Genomic DNA, 12,913 nt, shown 5'->3' with positions numbered 1-12,913 from the left:
CACATGTTTGTCTTAAATCCTTTTATGCCTACATGATTATGCAGTGCTCCTTAAGCATGTTTGTCGTATGTCCCTTTAGCCACGATTGTTGAGGATCTGTGTTCATTGCTTTGATTCTCGACTTTCTCTTCAAGCCTTATACCTGTCTTCAAGCTTCACGAGTAATCGACGTTTCTCAGATATCACTCTTCTACCCCGATTGAACTTTGTTTTACTTTGAGACTCTTGTGCTTATCAAATTTTCATCCAGGTAATGCTTAACATTTCTTTTGTTTAGAGTATGTCATTTCACCATTTATCATGTAAATAAACACATAATGAGATGCATGAAAAGGTCAGATAGGGACAAAAATGATATTTCATATTCATCTATTTCAAATGTGGCAAACAAAGCAAGTTAACCAATGAGAGTAAAAAATGTCAAAAAGAAAGAAAGGATCGTATTCAACAGATGCAAATGCTCTAGATATTCAACACATGAACTCTTCATCGTTCCTCAATCAAAAATCTTTTCGAGCGTGGCTTCTTGCGTAGAAGATTTCGAGCTTTCAGAACTACTTCGAATACTGTAGCCTCACTGCTTAACCTATCGTTCGGCCGCTAGGTTTGTTTCATTAGGACGCCCTCTCGGGTTTTCATCCTAATCTTTTTGTACTAATCAAGACGCCCTTTTCGGGTTTTCGCCTTGATCCCTTTTTTTCTTTTTTTTAAGATGCCCTTTCCGGGTTTTCATCTTAAGCATAATATTTCTTCACAGCATCTGAGTTCACTGGATTCGACAACTCTTTCCCATCCATCTCGGTAAGGATCAAAGCTCCTCCTGAGAATGCCTTCTTTACGACATATGGTCCTTCCCAATTTGGTGCCCATTTCCTCGCAGGTCTTTTTGTATTGGAAGGATTTTCCTCAGCACGAGTTCTCCTTCATGGAATTCTCTTGGCCGTACCTTCTTGTCATGGGCTGTGATCATTCTTTTCTGGTACATTTGTCCATGACAAATTGCCCTGAGACGCTTTTCTTCAATGAGGTTCAGCTGACCCATTCTACTTCTTCTAACTTTGATTCCATTAAGACTCGCAGAGAGGGGATCTCAACCTCAATAGGTGGCACAGCTTCCATTCCATAAACCAGAGAGAAAGGAGTTGCTCCTGTAGATGTTCGCACAGATGTGCGATATGCACACAAAGCAAATGGTAGTTTCTCGTGCCAATCTTTATATGTCTCAGTCATTTTCCCAATGATCTTCCTAATATTTTTGTTGGCTACTTCCACAGCCCCGTTCATCTTTGGGCGATAGGGCGAGAAGTTATGATGCTTTATTTGGAATTGCTCGCACACTTCTTCCATCATCTTATTGTTCAAATTCATGGCATTATCTGAAATGGTTCTTTTAGGCAAACCATATCGGCAAATGATTTCCTTTTTCAAAAACTTGCACACTGCAGTCTTCGTCACATTGGCAAACGAAGCGGCTTCAATCCATTTTGTGAAGTAATCGATAACCACAAAAATGAATCGATGTCCATTTGAAGCTTTTGGAGAAATTGGCCCTATGACATCCATGCCCCACATAGAAAAAGGCCACGGAGAAGTCATGATATGAAGGGGTGAATGGGCTACATGAATTCTATCACCGTAGATTTGACATTTGTGGCATTTTCTGGCAAAATTGATGCAGTCACTTTCCATTGTCAGCCAATAATAACCAATTCTCATGATCTTTCTGGCCATATTGAAACCATTGGAATGCGTTCCGCAAATTCCCTCATAGACCTCTCCAAGTATTTTTCTGGCTTCAACATCATCCACACATCTCAAAAGCATCTGATCCTTTCCTCTTTTATACAGGACATCCCCATCAAGAACAAATCCCGCCGCCATTCTTCTAATTGTTCTTTTATCGTTCTCATTCGCTTGTTCGGGATACCTTTGATTCTTGATATATTCTAAGATATCATGGAACCAAGGTCGTCCGTCTACTTCTTTCTCAATGCTACAACAGTGTGCAGGGACCTCATATATGCTCATTTTGAGGGGCATTATTTCTACTTCTCTACTTGCTTTGAACATTGAAGCCAAAGTGGCTAGGGCATCAGCCAGTTGGTTCTCTTCTCGTGGGAAGTAATGAAAGTTATTTCTTTGAATTCCTTGATCAATCCAGCCACTAAATCGCTGTACTTAATCAATTTTGAGTCCCTCACTTCCCGCTCTACACGGATTTGGTAAATCACTAGGGCTGAGTCCCCGTACACCTCCAAGATCTCGATGTTTCGTTCGATAGCTGCACGAAGCCCCATGATACAGGCCTCATATTTTACGATATTATTGGTACAGAAGAAGTTCAGTCTTGTAGTGAACGGATAATGATTCCCGTCTGGTGATACCAGGATTGCTCTAATTCCATGCCCTAAAGCATTTGACGCACCATCAAAACACATCTTCCATGACTTCTCTTTTGATGACTCGGATTCTATTTCTGTGATGCACATTAAGTCTTCGTCTGGGAAATCGAATCTTAAAGGCTCATATTCCTCTGTCATTCGAGTTGCTAAGAAATCAGCTATTGCGCTCCCTTTTATCGACTTCTGACTTACATAGGCAATGTCATATTCCGAAAGGAGGATCTGCCATCGTGTCATTCTTCCTGATAGTGTCGACGATTCCATCATGTATTTTATTGGGTCGAGCTTTAAAATTAGCCATGTCGTGTGGTACAACATATATTTTCTGAGTCTCCGAGCTACCCAAACCAGAGCGCAACAATATTTCTCAATGGACGAATATTTTGCCTCATATTCAGTGAACTTTTTGCTGAGGTAGTAGATCGCTTTTTCTTTCTTTCCTGGCTCGTCGTGTTGCCCCAGTACGCAACCCATTACAATATCAATGGTCTTCCAGGAGTTGGCGGTATTAGCACTGGAGGACTGGACAAATATTGTTTTATCTTATCAAAGGCCACTTGGCATTCCTCGTTCTATTCTCCCGGGTTATGTTTTCGAAGAAGCCGAAAGATTGGGTCGCATTGGTTGGTAAGTTGAGCGATAAATCGGGCGGTGTAGTTTAATCTCCCTAAAATCCTCTAACTTCCTTTTGCGTGCGCGGAGGTGGTAATTCTTGGATGGCTTTTATTTTATCTGGATCAACTTCGATACCTCTTTCACTGACAATGAAGCCTAGCAACTTTCCCGAGGTAGCCCCAAATGTACATTTGGCTGGATTAAGCTTTAGCTGAAACTTTCTCAGCCTTTCGAACAACTTCTTGAGGTTCACTACATGCTCTTCTTCCCCTCGGGATTTAGCAATCATGTCATTGACGTAAACCTCTATTTCTTTATGCATCATGTCATGGAATAATGTCACCATAGCCCTCTGATATGTTGCTCCAGCATTCTTTAACCCAAATGGCATCACCTTGTAGCAGAATGTTCCACACATTGTTACGAAGGTAGTTTTCTCCATATCCTCAGGGGCCATCTTAATCTAATTATACCCCGAGAATCCATCCATGAAAGAAAACAATGAATGTTTTGCTGTGTTATCCACCAACGTATCAATGTGTGGTAAGGGAAAATTATATTTAGGACTTGCTCGATTTAGGTCACGATAATCCATGCACATTCGTCCTTTACCGTCTTTCTTTGGCAGCGGGACTATGTTAGCCACCCATTCTGGATATTTGGAGGCTTGTAGGAAACCAGCATCAAATTGCTTCTTAACTTCCTCTTTTATCTTCAACAACATCTCAGGCCTCATCCGTCTTAGCTTTTGTTAAATAGGCTTGCATTCTAGCTTTAGTGGAAGCTTATGGACCGCTACATCTTCATCTAATCCTGGCATGTCCTGATATGACCATGCGAATACATCTTTGTACTCGCGGAGCAAAGCAATCAAATTATGCCTGGTGCCCCCTGAAATAGAAGTCCCAATCTTCACTTCTTGCTTCCTTTCTTCAGTTCCCAGATTTATTGTTTCAACAGATTCTTGATGAGGCAAAATCTATTTATCCTCTTGTTCCACCATTCTTAGTAAGTTAGGAGACGAGACATAGTCTTCAGCATTTTCTTCGGCTTCGAATTCTCCTAAACAAACAGCCTTCTCAAAATCGATTTCAGGACTCGTAACGGGTTTGTTCATGCCATTGATATCTGAGCACCTGAAAGTTGAATGGAAAAGAAAACTATAGAGGGGCATCCAAGTATTGGAACCAACAAACGAAATGTTTTGGCATGGTATGAGGCAAATGTACAGATAGGCTATGAAATGGGGAGATGATTATGAAATTAGTGATAATGCGAAAGATCGTGATAAAATGCATCTTCATTGATATTTATTTAAATGATAAAGAGTGAATGCAAGCTCTTACAAAAGAGTTCTATTATATCTAAGGACACAATAGAGGGTTAATGTTTGAGCATTACTCTGAAGACTTATAAACTACAAGAAGGTCCTCGGCAGTCCAATTGTTCAACATGAAACCAGGAGGACAAGGGCGTATCCTCGAGACATCTTTACTCACATCAGCCCCTTTGTCAATAACATTTATACTGACATTTTGAAGACCCTTTTCAATTAACCATAGCGTGTTTCGTGGACCATCTTGTCCAGGGTACATCATTCCCGCAGATGTAAATGTTTTTGACAAAGGAGGGTACTCTATTGGTTCCCATTCTGGTTCTCGGCCCAAAGTTCTTGCAATCCTTCTTTCTTGATCTTTTTTCCACTGTCTTCTTCTTTGACGCATGTCAGGCTAGAACCCCAAACCATATCGGGCCCTGTGGTGCACTGGCTTTAAAGCCCTGACTATTCTTTGCAGATATCTCCCTAAACCTCTTCTTGCTCGAGCTCCCCTTCCTACGGTCAATTTGACACCTATTCTAGTATTTCTCGACAGTTTTGGCACCGGAATTCTGTTTCTCTCAACAACAAAAGTGGCATTGACGAATTCAAGGGATCAGAAGGAACATTCCAATGCATCTTTGTTCACTTCCAAGTACGGTGCATCGGCAGAGACGGATGCGACAACGTCTTCTTCTCCCTCGACAGTGACCAAACAACCGTCCATGATAAATTTCACCTTTTGATGGAGGGATGATGGGACTGCTTCAGCAGAATGGATCCAGGGTCTTCCCAAAAGGCGGTTATAAGAGGGTGTAATGTCCATGACTTGGAACTCGACATCATAAATGTAAGGGCCCACTTCCAAAGAGATTTCGATCTTTCCCATGACTTCGCACCTCGTCCCGTCGAATGCCCTTACCGTGGAATGACAGGGCCTTAAGTAGGACAAATCCATCGGTATTCTGGAAAGCGTGGCCAATGGCATAACATTTAACGCTGACCCATTATCGATGAGTACGTTCGGTATTATGTAGCCCTTGCAGTGAGTCGTGATATGTAGCGCTTTCACCGAGCCTCTACCATTTGGCGGTATCTCATCATCACTAAAAGAGATGAAATTATCTGCATTTAGATTATTTACCCACCTATCAAGCTTATCAATGGATATGTTGTTGGCCACATAAGCTTGATTTAACACCTTCAATAAAGTATTCCGGTGTGGCTCTGAATTTAACAGTAGAGATAAAACTGAGATTCGTGCTGGCTGCTTACTCAATTTTTCCACCATACTATACTCGCTGTGCTTGATAAATTTCAAGAATTCCTGAGCTTCTTCCTCATTCACAGGCTTTTTGGTTTCTTGCACGGGTGGAATTTCTTGCTCGACTTCGACTTCGTGCATCACTGCTTTTCCTTTCTGTTTCAAGTCACTGTTCTATTTTATCTCCTTCAAATAACATCTTCCACTACGAGTGAAATGACCTACTTCCCCGACGCTTCCAGTTATACCTTTGGGTTTTTCATCTTCAGGTGTGACGATATTAACGTCATATTTTCATGGTACTGTTTTATTGTCCTTGTAAGGGAAAGGAGACGGTACTTAAATTATCATTTTTGGTTTCACCAGTTCCTTCCTTGCATCGTAATAAATTACGAATGGTCGATCGGCGCTATACGGACAACCTGACGATTGATTGTCAGAGGCACATATTTCTTTCTCATTGGCCCTCCTTCATTAATGATCTCAATCTCCTTATTATCTATCCGGTCTTGCAGTAACCTTTTAAATTCCTCACATGATTGAATTTCGTGCCCTACAATTCCATGAAAATCATAAAGAACCTGACATTCTTTTCTGAGATTATCGCCGGGGCGACAGAGCAATCCATTCTTAACCAGTGCCTCTTAGATTTTCTGCAGAGGCGTCCTTATTTCTGAAACACATCTTCTGACTTGCCATTCATCTTCTTTCCCCACTGTGCTCACATTCCCTTCAGTATGGTTAGGGAACGGGTTCCCAGTTGCATTACTGGTACTATCGAATCATAGGATACCCGCATCAATTAGTCCTTGAACTCTCCTCTTAAAGGCTAGGCAATTTTTCGTGGAATGTCCCTGGTTTCCCGCATGGTATTCACAACTAGCGTTTAGGTCGTACAATTTCGGGTATGGGGGCCTCAAGGGTGCCATATAATGCGGGGATATCAATTGCTTCTCCAAAAATTTTGGGTACAGTTCCCCATATGACGCAGGAATAGGGGTAAATTGTAGTCTCTCGGAATTGGGTTTTGCTGGCCTCTGCTCGTTTTTGGGTTGACCTTGGGCGGGTATTATATTTTGTGGGAATGTGGTGGTTGGTCTCGGGTTACTTGTGGCGTAAACGGGGTAAGAAGAGTAAGGAGGCGGTGTTTGGTAGTAAGGGGTTTGAGGAGGGTAACAGAAATTCGGAGGTGGACAATTTCGAGGTCGGGGTTGGTTTGGATATGGGTTAGGGGCATAACGGCTTCCCATTCCCACCATGTGGGTTTCTGGTTCTTTCTCTTCATGGGCGCTGCCCTTCTTGAACTTTCTTGACCTTCCATACTACCGCTCTTGATAGCATTCTCTATAAGCTCACCGGATATTACAATATCCGCAAACTCCTTCGTGGCACTTCCCACTAGTTTGTAATAAAACGGCGCCTTTAAGGTGTTGATAAAGAGAACAGTTATCTCCGTTTTTGTTAGTGGGGGTTCCACTTGGGCCGAGACGTCTCTCCATCTCTGTACATACTGTCTGAAGGTCTCTGATGGTTTTTTCTCCATCATTTGCAAGGTCATCCGGTCTGGCACCATGTCTGATACATGCTTGTACTGCTCGCAGAATGCAGACGCCAAGGATCGAATCTTTTCTCTACTAAGTTGGTTGTACCATTGAAGAGCTGACCCTGTTAGACTATCTTGAAAGCAATGTATGAGTAGCTTATCCTCGTTCACATAACTGGTCATTTTTCGGCAAAACATGACAAGATGTGCCTTTGGACATCTCGTGCCATCGTATTTTTCGAAATCAGGCACCTTGAACTTCGAAGGCAGAACTAGATCGGGCACCAAACTGAGCTCTTTGGCACTTAATGCAGAGAAGGCTTCAGTACCCTCTATTACTTTGAGTCTTTCCTCTAAGCTCCTATACTTCTCTTGAGCCTCACGATCGTCCGTTCTCAACCTGGCTACTTCTACTGGATCGTCCGAATCTGGAATAATTGGATTGGCAGGATTAGCCTCAGAATTTGATATGAATATTCCTTGCCCTAAATGAGTATGTGGCACCGGCCGTTGCTCTGGGTCTGTGGGTTCTCCTTGGGTGTACCCTCTTTGTACTGCGTGGGCATGTGGTGGAGTGAATCCGGGGGGATAGAGCGGGTCTTGATTGTGATTAGCTATTGATCGAGATTCCTCAATGTCAGGGCTCTGCATGGGTCCCTTTCCTTTAACTAAAGCTGACATCATCTCCATCATCTTGGCCATTTGATCATTCTGTTCGAGCGATTCTTCTCTTGATCTCACCATTAAGTCTCTCGTCTCTTGCTGTGACCTAGCCAACTGCTCTTGCAATTCTTTTTGAATTCTCTCCATCCTTTCAATCCTTTCATTGAATTCGGCCTCCATTACTCTAGTTTGTCGGCGCGTTCTATACGAATGACGTGGTTCCAGTCTTGTGGTATTACAACTGCGAATTATATATTTTATCTTCAGCGACCAAGTATGGGATATGCAATGTATGAATGAATGCATGAATGTCAAATGATGTCAGTCATGAATGAATATGCAAAAATTTGGTGTTAATTTCAAGATAGCCCCTATTTAGGCATTTCCTTAATCAAAGGAGTATTACACAACGTTTCGGTCACTCGTATAATTGACTCCTCCATTAGAAACCCGTTTTTGGCAACCAATCTCTAATCAACACCTTCCTAACAAGATGCCTTCGATGCATGATGAAAAATAAAAATACAGACAAACGACCTTGGTTAGCGCAACACATATAAACAGAGAAAAACTGTGGAAAATTTAACAAATTAAGCTACTTGGTCCAGTAGACTCGATTCCCTTGCTTAGAAAGCACAAATGTAAAAGAAATAGAAGGTAAGATGTGCTTTTCCCGTGTACTTATTTCGGTGACTACTAAACGAGCGGAGGTTCGGCATGGCTCTAGTTGGGTGGCTCGTATGGTTCACTATATGCGGTTTTGGTTCTAGACAGGTACTCGAATTGCTCGTACTATCATCTGCTAAGATTAGCACGAAGCCTCGGTCATAACCCATCACAGGCTCACGAGTTCAATTCGAGGGATTACATTTACTTATGCTTATGCGGAGGGACAAGTTAACTCGCGAAAGCATAAGTCATATGTAACCCGAAAGTATTCACTAGCCTGTGCGGAGGGACGAGTTAACTCACAAAAGCATAGCGTTTACTTTCACTTAAACGGACAGAGCCCGGATAGAGAGCTTATGTTATGCAAAATGCAAGTGCACGGTGTGTGGGAGAAACTTGCAATCCTTCCATTTATTTTAAAACTACAAAACTAAAATGAAAGATAAAACAAATTAGGAGATACGTATGTATGATTTTTTTGAAAACAAAACTTAAGGATCATGATTAAATATTAATTTGAACATGGAAATTTGAAAATTTTGACAACACGCGTTTAATTCAACTCGACTCTCAAAAATGGAGGTCCCCAGTGGAGTCGCCAGCTGTAGCAACGTAAAAAAAATTTTTAATTAGTTTCGCTTGGTCGCTAATTGTGGCGATTTATTAAACATTCAAAAACCAACTTTCGATTTTATTAACAAAGGGAGTCGCCACCGATCCTTTTTTATAGGTGTGATCGGACACCTAATAAAATTATTTTAAAACAAAAAGAAGGCCAAATTTAGGTCTACGTGAAAGTCCAGAGAAAAATTGGGGTTCGGGAGTCAGTTACGCGCGAGGAAGGTATTAGCACCCTCGCGACGCCCAAAATTGGTATCTCATAAACATGTGTTAACTTGATTTTCAAAAATACGAGTTCAATATAATATTTAATCGTGATCCGATTGAAAAATGAGAATTTTTAGTTTTCGATTTTTTTAGAAAGGGTGTCCCGTTTTTTAACACAAGCCGACGAATTTCACCCAACATAGCGATGAAATCGATGGCTTAATATTAAATCGGTACATTGCCTTATTTTTGAAATTAATTAAAACATGAGAAAAAATATTCCTAAAGTGAGAAATTAAAAATAGATAAAAGACGCAAAAAAATGATATCATTAATGAAAAATATTAACATGGAATACTAGAATATTAGAATAACAATAATAATGATATTTACAAAATAAAAACAAATCATGTACTAATAATAAAATAGGAAAAATAATATATTTGGTAATAATAATATAAAATAATAATATGTACATAAAAATACATATATATATATGCATATAATAAAAGTATGTAATAATAATAATAATATCTACAATAAAAGAAATATTAGGAAACGTACATAAAAAATATATACATAAAAAATTTACAACAATAATATAAAATAATGATATGTGCAAAAATATATATACATATGTACATAAAATATACACTAATATAATAATAGTTATAATAATACTAGCAATAGTAATAATTTGTAATAATAATATATACACAATATGGTATTTAAAATATATATATGTATATAATAGTATTTAAGAATATATATATAAGAAATATATAACTAATGGCATTAAAAATATATACATAATATATATAAAATACCTAAAAAAAAGAAGGGGGAAAGAAGAGAGAAGGGAGGGGGGAAAGGAAACCCGGCCAAGGGGGCCGATCACCTGTCGATCATCGGTCGCCGCCCGTCGTCGGCCACCGCCGGCCACCGTAGGCGATGGCCGGAAAAGGTAAATTTTTTTTAACAATATATGTATATATAAAGAAAGAAAAAAAAACAACACAAAAAAAAAAGAAAAAAAAGATTCGAAAGAAGAGGAAAGAAGAAAAAGATGCAACCTTTTTATTGATGTTTCTTTTGTGTTCAAAATTTGAAGGGATTTTTGTGTTTTTTTTTCAATCTTTATAAAATCTCCCCTCACATGATTTTGAATGGCTTTTTATAGCCATCTTTTACATGATTTTCTATTATTTCTTTTTCTATTTTGTAGGTGGTGGTGGTAGACAATGGATATCAAAAATGGGAGGAAAAATGGGGCAAGTGGGAAAGTGGCTAGGTGGCTAGGGTTTCTTGGTTTTTTTTGGGGGTTAGGTTTTTTTTTTTGGTTAGGTTTTTTTTGGGGGCTTAATGGGCTTTTGAATTGGGTTTAATATTTGGGTTTTGTAATGGGTTTGGGTAGATGTAAATGGGTCATGGGTTAAGGGTTTTAGTGGGTTTAGAGGTTTGGTTGGGTTTTGATATAATCGGGCCCGGGCAATTTGGGCTTCTACACTCATCTATGGATTCCCTTATTAAATTTGACTCTAATCCGGTAGATTTATGTTGTCCTATTTCTAAGATTGTATGCAACTCCACTCAATTACGTAATATCTAATCTTAAGCAGGATCTATTCAACCATCGATTTAAACACATCAAACATGGATCAATACTCTAGAAATATTAAGCCACGAATTAAGCACACATAATTAAGAATAAGAAACTAAGTATTTATTGCGTAAAATAAAAATTAAACGATAGAATCCATAATAGGGTTTATCTCACCTAAGTATTTAGAAAATTAGTTCATGCTTGAAAATAGAAACATTCAATATACAATATATCTGCAAGAAATAAAGAAACTCATGATAATTTCCTAAGAAATCAACTGAGAAAATCCAATCTTGACAGAAATTTGCTTTAGAATCGGCTTCAATGGTGTTTTTCGAGTTGTTTTTTTGAGTATTCTTTGACAGGTCCCTCCTATCTTCTTATTTTTGTCATACATGTCTCATAATGCCCGAAAAACCTAAAAATCGTGATTTTTCGCTGTTCGATGCACAATTCTATGAAATTGACACAGCCTACCACATGCCCATGTGGGTCACACGGTCGTGTGGTTTGGCCATGTGGAATGATTTAATCTATGTGGCTCTTGTAGGTTGCTCCAACACTTCGATTTTTGCTCATTTTTCGCTCCCAAGTGCTCTATCAAAAATTAAAACATAAATTTAAAGGATTAGAAGCATAAAATTTATAATTAACATCGAATAATCAACCAAAAACACATTAAGAACAATGTTAAAACATATTACTTTTAGCACTTATCAAATATCCCCACAATTAAGCATCTGATTATCCTCAAGCAAAGTTCTCAACCTATATTCAAGTTAACTTCCCATAATTTATTGTTTCCACTGACAATGTCTTAGGATAATCAACAGATAAGCATGCATTGAAAACTCAAACTAAAATGACACTAAAGAACACAAACAATTCAAGTAGAAACTTTTAAGGCATAAAAACATAGGTGTCTCTCCTTATCTCAATAATAACTTAAAATTCAAACTCAACAAGAATGAACACCCTTACTAAGGTTCACTCAAGCACTCAAGGTGTTTAAAGTTCAAGTAATGTGCAGTCAACAGTCGAACAGAAATGCTATTATTATAGGCTTGCTTGAAAATCAAATCTCTACAACTATAGAAGGATATGACACACCAATTAAAAGGTCTTTACAAGGTTGTAGCGGGGCTTAGGTTAAAAGTGCGGAAAAGGTCATAAAAGTTTGTTACAATCAAGAGTCGAGTTAATAAGTTACCAAACAAAAAAAATCAGTTGCTGAATTAAAAAAAATACATCAACAAAAAAAAGAGTGGATATGAGTTTTTATACAAAAGATGAGATTAACGATTCAAGCTTAATTCTTTTTCTTTTTCTTTCCTTTTTTTTTGGTTTTTTTAGAACAAAGAGAAATTTCATAAATGTAAATGATGAAACATAGTTAGACAACTAACCAAATCGAATCTTGATAAAAATGGTGTCAATCAAAAAATGTTACAACATTAATGTGGTTTATAGGTTAAGATGAACGATTGTTAAGTAAAAAGATATGTTAGCATCAACGGAGTTTACTAAGTGATAATACAACAAGTATGTAACACCCCTCACCCGTATCCAACGTTGGGATAGGGTTCGAGGCGTTAACGAACTTAAACATTCATAACAACACATAACATATTACCAACCATGTATGGCAAACAAGCATATGCACATCACCAATATCAAACATAACATAAATAGCTAGATTTATAAGTCAGAATCATTAGCTCACTAAAGACCAATATATTTGGCCAAATTATAATAACACATGTTATAAAACTAGGTCCCTATACATGCCACTCAATTGATAATTCTAGCATATGTGTTTATATTGTCAATGTGTTGGCTTGATAGTGTGATGTTGCCTCCGACGATCTCCAACCCTGAGCTAACCTGACAACACTAAAAAAAATGGAAAGGAGGGGGTAATCTTTACGCTTAGTAAGCTCGCATGAAATAATAATAAGCAATTTACTAACATGCTTTCCATAGTAAAACTAACCCAATTGTACATTTA

The sequence above is a fragment of the Gossypium hirsutum genome, chromosome A12 (assembly GCF_007990345.1).
Source record: "Gossypium hirsutum isolate 1008001.06 chromosome A12, Gossypium_hirsutum_v2.1, whole genome shotgun sequence".
Lineage (NCBI taxonomy): Eukaryota > Viridiplantae > Streptophyta > Magnoliopsida > Malvales > Malvaceae > Gossypium > Gossypium hirsutum.
Note: the sequence above shows the minus strand (reverse complement) of the source record.